The following is an 11,490-nucleotide window of genomic DNA, read 5'->3' as shown; positions in this document are numbered from 1 at the left end:
CATGCTATGGCAATGTCCCAATGTAATGGTTTTACTCACTTCTTATTTCCCTCCTATTTTGTAACCTATTTGGGACTGATTATAGGTTACAAAATAGGAGGGAAATAAGAAGTGAGTAAACAAAATAAAAATAATTTTATTTTTTGTAATGGGGATTGAACCCAGGGTTGCTTTATTATTGATCTACATCCTCAGTACTTTTTGTGTATTTTATTTTGAGACAGGGTCTTGCTGAGTGGTGGAGGTACCCTTGAACTTGAGAGCCTCCCAAGTTGCTAGGATTATGGACATGTGCCACAATGCCTGGCCATTTAATTCATCTTTGTAAGCTCAAAATCTCAGCAGAGTTCCTGGAACACAGCAGGTTCTTAGAAAGTTAATGTTAACTGGATGAATACCCCTTAAACCTTGAAATGCATTAAAAAAAATTCCAAAGCCATTATTGAAGTAAATTTTTCTTCCTAAATGCCCTTTGACTCTTCTTCTTTCTCCATTTCTGCTTTCAGCTGTTGGCAGTAAAAGAATGCATGGGCATCTAATTTAAGCAGCCTATAGTTTGAGGACCACCCTCTACTTGCAGCTTGATGTAGGTACTCTCAAAGTATCCTGTGTGTGAATCTGTCATTTCACTCAGAGTCTGACATTTTAATTCCTTCTTTACATCATAGGCCTAACCACTTGACTGGTGGCTATATTAATACAGGAATTACATTTAAAAAATATCTCTATAATTTAGTGCCCTGTTCAAGAACTGCTACTGAATATGACTTGGTGACTTCCTTTCCATCAACTTGACATTTCACTACCTAGAAAGGCAATGTGATGGTGATCACATGAGAGATTATATTATGAACTCTTTCTTTGCTAGGTATATAAGCTCTAGAAAACTTGTTTAGATATTTATATCTTAAGAAAAATCTGGATCTTCTCTCACCTCACTCTTCAATTTTGTGTCTATACAAAATTTCCGCTTTTACTTGTTCTCTATTTAAAATAATCTTTCATCTGGATTCATGTCACTGGTCTTTTGAAAGTGTAGGCAAGTCTTCTTCACTGATTTCTTCCCATTCATATATAAGTATATTTAGTTATTTCTGAAAAAAATCCTGATAGTTTAAGCATGACTTTTTTTTTCCTTATAGAAACTCTTGGTCTTTTTCACACTATTTATGTTTAATTGGTCCATCCCTTGATGTAAACGTTACACATTTGTCAAGAAATTGATACTCATTGATCTATATTTGTAAGTCTAAGCTTTATGATATTTTATTTATTTTATTTGTATTAGCACTATCAGAATCCTATTCCATGATGAAATTAAAATAATGAATTTTACCTCTTAACCAAGAGTTCAATATTTTCATATTTGTATTTTTTAACCACTTCTCATGGATATTAGCTTACTTTAGGAAATTAATCTGATAGACATAGTGAGTTTTAAACCTGAATATTTTTTCAACTTTTAATAACTATTTAGAAATAGGTGTTTGTCATATATTCTTCTCAATGAAGAACAAGGCATGAAGTAAAATACCAACATCCACATGCTCATCCCTCCCACCATCTTTTTTTTTTTTTTTTTCTTGCGGTGCTGGGGAGCGAACCCAGGGCCCTGTGTTTGCAAGACAAGCACTTTATCAACTGAGCTATCTCCCCAGCCCACATCATCGTCTTATTTTTCACATGGGATATACCAATCTCCAGCCTACTAAATAGTTAAAAAAATTTTTTGGCCTCTTTTCTTATTGTATTTTAAAGGCCTTATAGAAGGGATATTGGACCACTTTTTTCATTGATTTTTCTATTTTTGTAGTTTAGACTCTAGAATGCTACTTGATATAGAAAAGTCCCATGACAAATTTTTTTTTTTTTTTTTTTTTTGAGAAAAGATCTCTGTTTCTTAGGTGCCATGTCCTGAGATGCTATCCTATGCTGTACCCTTTTGCCATAATGTTCTACCTTATTTCAGGTGCAGAGCTATAGAGTAAACTGACAAAGGACTGAACCTCTGAAACCTTAGGCCCAAATAAATTTTTCCTCCTCTACATTGTTGTTAGTTTTTTTTTTTTTTAATCACAACTATGAAAAGCTGACTAAATCACCATGGTACCATATAGCCTGATTGGTACCGTTACTAGCAAGGAATTATGTTTCTTAATGTTTCTTGGTAAAATTAAACTTGCGTTTGTGGGATTAACCAGAAATTGTAAACCAAGGACTTTTCTCATCTCTCCTTTCTAAATCTTACAAGTGGAATGATTAAAAATAATTTAGGTTTCTTTTGTTCCTGTCCTGTCTTATCCTAAATGAACCAATGCTTCCATCATTGTAGGAAAGATTCTATTTTAGCATCTGGCCGTAAGTCTTCTGTGGACACTCTGGTGTGTTGTATTTTCACAACAAAATCACCTAATGAAGCATTTTTCAGGTCACATCCCCATTGTGATTCATGAGTGCCTGAAAAGCCAGATGAGCCCATTAAACCTTGGTTGGAACCAGTCTACTTGGTGAAGAGATCTGATCCCTGTGTGAATGGCATAGTCTTCTCAGGTCTGTGATTCACTTCTTTTTTTTTTAATTTATTTTTATTGTAAACAAATGGGATACATGTTGTTTCAGTTTATACATGGAGTAACAGCATAACATTTGCATATTCATACATTTACATAGAGTAATGATGTTTGATTTATTCGGCTATTTTTCCCCTCCCCCCCACCCCTCCCACCTCTCTTTACGCTCTATACAGTCCCTCCTTCCTCCATTCTTGCCCCCCTCCCACCCCCAATTACGTGTCATCATCCGCTTATCAGTGAGATCATTCTTCTTTTGGATTTTTTAGATTGGCTTATCTCACTTAGCATGATATTCTCCAATTTCATCCATTTGCCTGCAAATGCCATAATTTTATTATTCCTTATGGCTGAGTAATATTCCATTGTATATATATACCACAGTGTCCTTATCCATTCATCAATTGAAGGGCATCTAGGTTGGTTCCATAGTCTGGCTATTGTGAATTGAGCGGCTATGAACATTGATGTGGCTGTATCTCTGTAGTATGCTGATTTTAAGTACTTAGGATATATACTGTGTGGGTCAAATGGTGGGTCCATTCCAAGTTTTCTAAGGAATCTCCACACTGCTTTCCCGAGTGGCTGCACTAATTTGCAGCCCCACCAGCAATGTATGAGTATACCTTTCTCCCCACATCCTCGCCAACACCTGTTGTTGCTTGTATTCTTGATAATCGCCATTGGAATTGGGGTGAGATGGAATCTTAGTGTAGTTTTGATTTGCATTTCTCTTATTACTAAAGATGGTGAACATTTTTTCATATGTTTGTTGATTGCTTGTAGATCTTCTTTGGTGAAGTGTCTGTTCATTTCCTTAGCCCATTTGTTGATTGGGTTATTTGTATTCTTGGTGTAGAGTTTTTTGAGTTCTTTATATATTCTGGAAATTAGTGCTCTATCTGAAGTATGAGTGGCAAAGATATTCTCCCACTCTGTAGGCTCTCTCTTCGCATTGCTGATAGTTTCCTTTGCTGAGAGAAAGCTTTTTAGTTTGAATCTATTCCAGTTATTGATTCTTGCTTTTATTTCTTGTGCTATGAGAGTCTTGTTAAGGAAGTCTGAACCTAAGCCAACAAGGTGAAGATTTGGACCTACTTTTTCTTCTATAAGATGCAGGATCTCTGGTCTGATTTCAAGGACCTTGATCCATTGTGAGTTGAGTTTTGTGCAGGGTGAGAGATAGGGGTTTAGTTTCATTCTGTTGCATATGGATTTCCAGTTTTCCCAGCACCATTTGTTGAAGAGGCTATCTTTTCTCCATTGCATATTTTTGGCCCCTTTGTCTAGTATGAGAAAATTGTATTTATTTGGGTTTGTGTCCATGTCCTCTGTTCTGTACCATTGATCTACCTGTCTATTTTGGTGCCAATACCATGCTGTTTTTGTTACTATTGCTTTGTAGTATAGTTGAAGTTCTGGTATTGCAATACCCCCTGTTTCATTCTTCCTGCTAAGGATTGCTTTAGCTATTCTGGGTTTTTTATTCTTCCAGATGAATTTCATGACTGCTTGCTCTATTTCTGTAAGGTACGTCATTGGGATTTTAATTGGAATTGCATTGAATGTGTATAGCACTTTTGGTAGTATGGCCATTTTGACAATATTAATTCTACCTATCCAAGAACATGGGAGATCTTTCCATCTTCTAAGGTCTTCCTTAATTTCTTTCTTCAATGTTTTGTAGTTTTCATCGTAGAGATCTTTTTACCTCTTTGGTTAGATGGATGCCCAAGTATTTTATTTTTTTCGAGGCTATTGCAAATGGAGTTGTTTTCCTCATTTCCCTTTCAGCTATTTCGTCGCTTGCATATAAAAATGCTTTAGATTTATGTGTGTTGATTTTATAGCCTGCTATTTTGCTGAATTAATTGATGAAGTCATGACAAATTTTTGCTGAGTAAATTATTTCAGTCTTTTTGTTACTTCTATTAATTCCTAGCATGTCTTCTACATATTAATCATTAAAAGTCCTCTGCTATTTTTCTCCTTCCCGTTGATGAATTGAATTTCTGACTTTTATTTGTCCTTTTTAGATATACATGACAGTAGAATATATTTTGGCATATTATATATAAATGGAGTATAACTTATTCTAATTAGGATTCAATTCTTGTGGTTGTACATGATGTGGAGTTACCCTGGTCATGTATTCATATATGAACACAGGAAAGTTATGTTCAATTTATTCTACTCTCTTTCCCATTCCTATCCCCCATACCTTCCCTTCATTCCCTTTTGTATAATCCACTGAAATTCTATTCCCCCCATCCTCCATTGTGTGTTAGCATCCACACATCAGAGAGAACATTCAACCTTTGGTTATTTGGGGATTGGCTTATTTCCCTTAGCATGATAGTCTCCAGTTTCATCCATTTACTGGCAAATGTCATAATTGTCTTCTTCTTTTTGGCTGAGTAATATTCTATTGTGCATATATACCACATTTTCTTTATCCACTTATCTTTTGAAGGGCACCTAGATTGTCTCCATAGCTTGGCTATTGTGAATTGTGCTGCTATAAACATTGATGTGGTTGTATCTCTGTGGTATGCTGATTTTAAGTACTTAGGATATATACTGTGGAGTGGTATAACTGAGTCAAATGGTAGTTCCATTTCAAGTTTTCTGAGGAATCTTCATACTGCTTTCCAGAGTGGTTGTACCAATTTGCAGTTCTACCAGCAATGTATGAGTATACCCTTTTCCCTATATCCTTGTGTTGCAGAAAGTATTACCTATGACATGACCCCTGGTAGAGTGGAATGGAATTGAGCATCAATTACTACCCAAGATGTATAACCAGAACTGAACTTAATAGCACAAAATTCACAATTTATCCTTGGGCACTATCTTTATTTTTTATTGGTGCATTACATTTATACATAATAGTAGAGTTCATTGTTACATATTTGTACACACTCACAATATAATAATATAATTTGTTCCATATTGTTTCCCAGTATTTCCTCTGCCTCTACCATACTTTTTTCAGTGGTAATATATCTGGTTAATGACATGTTTTTTATTTGTTGCTGTGTGTGACATAAAGTGAAATCATGTTTCTTTCATTAGAATCTATAAAATAGTGTAGATATCTAAAAGTAATTTTTATAAATGTTCATGAATTTACAAATCTTGACATTTTAATATTTGATCACCTGAAATGGCACCATTGGAGGTCATTTAAAAGAATTCCTTGACTTGTTTCATTTGAAATTCTTTAAATTTAAATGACCAGGATTTCTAATCAAATTGGCTTCCTTGCAGATAACTAAAGAGCCACATAAGATTCAGTAGGATTACACTAAACCTTTCGTAAGGATTTGTGCTCTTGAAGCAGAGCAAAAACAAATAGTTAAGAGTTAGGCAAATTTACATGCATACCCAGAGGTAACCAATCTTCAGGGGTCCAAGCATGGAAAATAGTGAATTCCTATTTGTTTCTCTGCCAATTTCTCGCTATGTTTCTTCATTCAAGCCAGAAATGCATTGCTAAAGATTCCACTGCAGCAAGTGAAAAGATGAATGGAATTTAGTTCTCTTTTGTGAGCTCTAAGAGGAAAGAGAAAGGACACAGTAAAGCTTTTATTGATCCAACTCCAAATCCAGTGTGTCTAAGTAGGAAATTGTTCGTTTAGATGAAAGCCAAAAAGCATCTCAGCCTTAATGTGGCTGAGACAGCAAAATCAATTCTAAACACAACAGCTCTGTTTAGTAAATGTTCAAAGGAGAAAAAGAAGCCTGCACAAATTACTAAATAATAGTAAGAATAAGTGATAGGTAGACTATGCTCATGCCCCTTTTGTGATATTCCAAAAGCAAAATAAGGCTGTTTTGCTAAAAAAAAACAAAACAACAACAAAAAAAAACTTTTTCTTTACCAATTGAAAAGGAATTACTATCCTCCTAAAACAGTAGTTCTCCTGCAATAGTTATTCTTAATATCACCATTACCTTATGCCTGTGACCTAGCCATTTTTCCCTAAAGGCAGGGTAGATGGGTAGATGAATCCTTCCTACTTCTAAGCATATTTAAAACATCTTTTGGCAAATGCTATTCTTGTACAAATTAAGAGTGTATCTTCATCATTATTTTAGTTTTTGTAGGATGATATTTTGCTTATTGATAACTTTTTTAAAAGGATAAAGCAATATTAAAATGGATTTCAATGACTCATTCTAAAAGAAAATATTTAAAATGACTCATTGCATAATGTTATGTAAGAATTGTGCCAAAAAAAATGTGTTTCTTAATATATTCCTTGGACAATGGATCAGAGTGACTGTTAGTGACTGTCCAACTTCTATTACTGAAAAGATGCTGGCTCAAGACACATGTAATATACTTGCTTACATAGTATACCTCTTTGATATTCATATTTTAGTAGATAAGATCTTGATTTAGTAATTGTTAACCTGTACAAGTCTCTGAAAATATCTTTATCTAATAATTACATCTTCATGGTAAGTTCTTACTGAAAACATCATCTTACTTGATTTATGTTTTCTTAGTAACATACTATGTTCTCTAATACTCTTCACTGCATTTTTACTAGGAAATGGGGTGGTGATATGGCCTTCTGGCTGCCAAGCTGCACAGCCAGCTGAGTAATTCACAGCGAGTAGCAGCAGTGGAACAGTCAAGGGGCAGAGAGCAGTGGTGAGCAGGGACCTCTATAGTGGGGAACCCTCCATGTTTCCTGAGGAGCAGTGGGAAAACAGAAGTGGGGCAGACCTTACTGGGTTTGCAAGACTAACCGAAAAGATCAGTACCTTTCCAAACCCTAATTAGCATAATTTTGGAACAATAGCATTGCTGCTTTTTAAAAATTCTAATTAGCATAAATTTTGACCATTAACTTGACCAAAGTGCTATATAAACCCTTATACTAACACACTCCAATGGGAAATCTGCTCTTGGGTCTCCTCTCACAGTCCAGAGTTCTGTTCCTGTTTCTACTCTTCAAAAAATCCATCTCTTTTCACTTCCAATGTCTGAAAAGTTCCATTCTTCAGATTCTAATAATCCAGAAAGAATCCTAAAAGTAAAAAAGAAGAAATTGGTGAAATTGGCAGTGTTCTATCCCCTGACATGTGCAGCCTATGCAGACCTTCCCTCCATGCCAGCAAAAGGGGAGAAATTTTGGTTTCTTTAGTTATTTTTAAAAATATTTTTTAGTTGTTGATGGACCTTTTATTTGTTTGTTTGTTTGTTTATTTATTTATTTATTTATTTATGGTGCGGGGAATTGAACCAGGTGCTTCACACATGCTAGGCAAACACTCTACCACTGAACCACAATCCCAGCCCAGAAATTTTGGTTTCAATCACAAGAATTCATGTCCTTTCCCTGCTATATTAACAGTATAATATACATAGTTCAGTAGGTGTTTCAGGTTTTAGCACAAGGAGACCAAGATCACTTAAATAATTGTCAGATGTTGAATTTACTTATATTGGAGGGAACTCATTTTATAGGTGTGGATGCCTTACCGATTTCAATGAATTGAGGACTGCTAGGCTAGATTCTGGAATGTTGTATCAAAAATAGCACAATAACTGATATTCATTGAAATATGGGCTAATATTTTATGCCATATTCATTTGCTTATTTGCACACCAGAAGTATGGGGGGGGAGATTGTTTAGTCATTTACTTAATCTAAGGCTATCTCTGAAAGCATCAACATGATTGGGTTGCATGTGGACTGTTCTAAAATGTTCATCATGTGATCATCATTACAATTGGAAGAACTGATTTGATTTTTATTAGGTTGTTGAAGATTTTATGGCCAGAAAAAAATTGTACTGAGTCATTACAGAACATAATTTTGTATTAATATGTTACAGAGTATGAAATAGAAAAATATATTTGTCTTAAGAGTCATATTGACATTTTTATTTCAAAATAAGTAAATAAGTAAATGCTATTTTTTTTTCACTTCATATTTTATGCTCCAGGTATGCTTCCTACATGACCTTTACACAGCATGTTTTGTCTTTCTTTTTTGCTATTACTCCTGCTTCTATTTGTAATATCCCTCTACACATTCTCCTAGATTGTTACTTCTCAGTTTAAATGCTGTCTACCCTAGGAAATATTAAGACTCTATCCTAGAACCTGGGCTAGTGCTCTGATAATAGAGAGTATTTCCATTATTGCATGTACCAGGTCATATGTAAATGATCAACCAGTATTTTCATTTCATACATGAATTCATAAGAATTATTTTAATAAATTCTGTACTCAGTGCTTAAAACAAAGATAATAGATTTTTAGAATCTTTTTTATTTTATTTGGTTTTAATGTCTTTATTATAAAATAAATACATAAAATCATACAAAATAAATATATAGCTCAAAGAATTATAGTTTAGACATGCTTGTAATCATCACCCAGGTTACAAAATTAGAATGATCCTAGCCACCCCAAAAGTTCCTGCATTTGTCCTATCCCACTCACAAAGACCTTACTCTCTTCCAAACTAACCATTATAGTGATCACTTCTTGTTTTCTTTACATCACACAACTATTCATTCTTAAACTTGCTCTTATTCATTTAATTTTAATTTTCTATGTGTTTTTCAATCTTCAGGTATCCTGTTCATTCATTTACTTTCTTTTCAAAGTATCCGCCCAAGTACTTGGGCTGTTTGACATACAGTGTTTCCCATATTCTGCATTTTTCTGATTAAAAATTTATAGGCACTTCAACAGATTCCTCTATTTTCTGCAAGCTGGTATCTGAACCCAAAGGCTTTATCATATCCAGGTTTGATTCCTTTGGCAGGTTTCTATGTGGTAGTGTGTTAATTCATCAAAAGGCACATACTTTCTGGTTTTATTTTTAAAATTTTTTTATTTTTATTTTTTAATTTGCTCTAATTAGTTATATATGACAATAGAATACATTTTGACACATTGTGAAATTTTTGGTTTTCATAATTTTAATTTTTATATTCATAGTCATTGATGTTCAAGGCCTAGCTCATCTATATATTGTAGGTTGAAAAATGATAGTATTACCATTCTTATAAGATTATTAATTGTATTTTTAAAAGGCTTCTCTTGAAGCTGGATTTCAAGACCTCAATTCTTGCCATTGGAAACCCGAGGACATTAGGTCCACACCTACGGGGGTCGAGCATGCTCAGGGTCAACTGAGAGGCCGTCCAGCTGCTTTATTTCTTTGACCTGGATTAGCGGCAGGGAGCAAAGAATGACTCTTGAAAAGGCTGAGAACTGGTCACTAAGGAGAAGAAACCTGGAGCCAAGAGACTGATGATGTTGGCAAGGTTAAAAAGGGACACCCTAAGGATAAGAAACCCAAGAAAGAGAAGCCCCACTGTGGACGAAACCCTGCCTGATTAGAGGAATTGGCAATACTCCTGATCCGCTATGTATTCCCGAAAGGCCATGCACGAGAGGAAGTGCCCAGCTGCTAAATCCAAGGCTGAGAAGGAGGAGAAGGTTCTTGCTAAGGTCACAAAACTAGTCAGTGGTGAAAGAATGGTGGGTGGTACCAGGGTGGTTAAGCTTCACAAAATGCCTAGATACTATCCAACTGAAGATGTGCCACCAAAGCTGTTGAGCCAGGGCAAAAACCCTTCAGTCAGCATGTGAGAAAACTGCGAGCCAGCATCCCTCCTGGGACCATCTTGATCGTCCTCACCAGGTGCTGCAGTGGCAAGAGAGTGGTTTTCCTGAAGCAGCTGAGCAGTGGCTTGCTACTTGTGATGGGACCTCTTGCCCTCAATCGATTCCTCTACGTAGAACATACCAGAAATTTGTTATCACCACCTCCACAAAGATCGATATCAGCGATATGAAAATTCCAAACCCTTCACTGATGCTTACTTCAGGAAGAAGCAGTTGAGGAAGCCCAGACACCAGGAAGGTGAGACCTTAGAAATAGAGAAAGAGAAATATGAGGTTACAGAGCAGTGCAAGTTGATCAGAAAGCTGTGGACTCACAAATTTTACTCAAAATCAAAGCTATTCCTCAGTTCCAGGGATACATGCAATCCACTTTTGCTCTAACAAATGGAATTTATCCTCACAAGTTTCTTACCAAGAACCTAATTAAATAACTGAAACATTAAAATAAAATAAAAGACTTCATTTGTATCTTACCCACTGATATAATTCACATAAGAAAAACAAATTAGGTGCTTAATATTTATTTAACCATTTTCTAGATAGTACATTTATTTTTTGTCTCCAAAATGGAACAATTAGATTTTTAAATGACATTGATAGTTCTACAACTAAATACATATTTAATGTTTACTACCTGTCTCTCTATGTCAACATTCTCTTATCTTTTTTATTATCTGAAGGGAATTCCCTAGTAAATATCTAGAAGGGTCTCATAAATGCAATATTCTCTGAGATCTTGCATTTGCTTCTATTCTGCAAATGTAGTTTTTACGGGATACACATTATTGATTTATGTTCTCTTCTTTACCAATAACTTACTCTCTCTTTTGTTCTAAAAGTTTACTGTTAAAAAATTCTTATGACAATTTTCTTCCTAAAAATCACTTGATATTTTCTTATCAGTGACCAATTTCCCCATTTGTTTTAAGAGAAAGTGATTTTATTAGAATATATTTGAATTTTTGAAATCAATTTTTTGAGATTTGACATAGCAGTGCTTTTGAATCGTCAGAGCAAAACCTGGTGGTATATCACTCCATTTATCTTCACCTTCCTGATTTCTTTCATCATGTTTCATTATATTTTTTAGCATATAGAAGTTGAACGTATTTTGTTAGATTTTTATCTAAATATTTCATAACATTATAAATGGTACTATTTTTAAAATTCAGTTTTTAAATGTTCACTGGTAATAGCTTGTGACACAATTATAGTATATTATCCTTTAACACTGTGTTCTTTCTAAACACACTTATA

The 11,490-nt window shown here is 34.7% G+C and overlaps 1 pseudogene across 1 annotated transcript; it reads left to right on the top strand.

Moving 5' to 3' along the window:
• The first annotated feature begins 7,564 nt into the window (after positions 1-7,564).
• Positions 7,565-10,664, top strand: LOC306660283 (large ribosomal subunit protein eL6-like; annotated as a pseudogene). Its single transcript has 2 exons — positions 7,565-7,618; positions 9,829-10,664. The product of its transcript is annotated as a large ribosomal subunit protein eL6-like (transcript).
• Positions 10,665-11,490: the final 826 nt, after the last annotated feature.

Source organism: Sciurus vulgaris (genome assembly GCF_902686455.1).
Source record: "Sciurus vulgaris genome assembly, chromosome: 4".
Classification (NCBI taxonomy): domain Eukaryota; kingdom Metazoa; phylum Chordata; class Mammalia; order Rodentia; family Sciuridae; genus Sciurus; species Sciurus vulgaris.
This window is presented reverse-complemented; position numbering and strand designations above follow the sequence as displayed.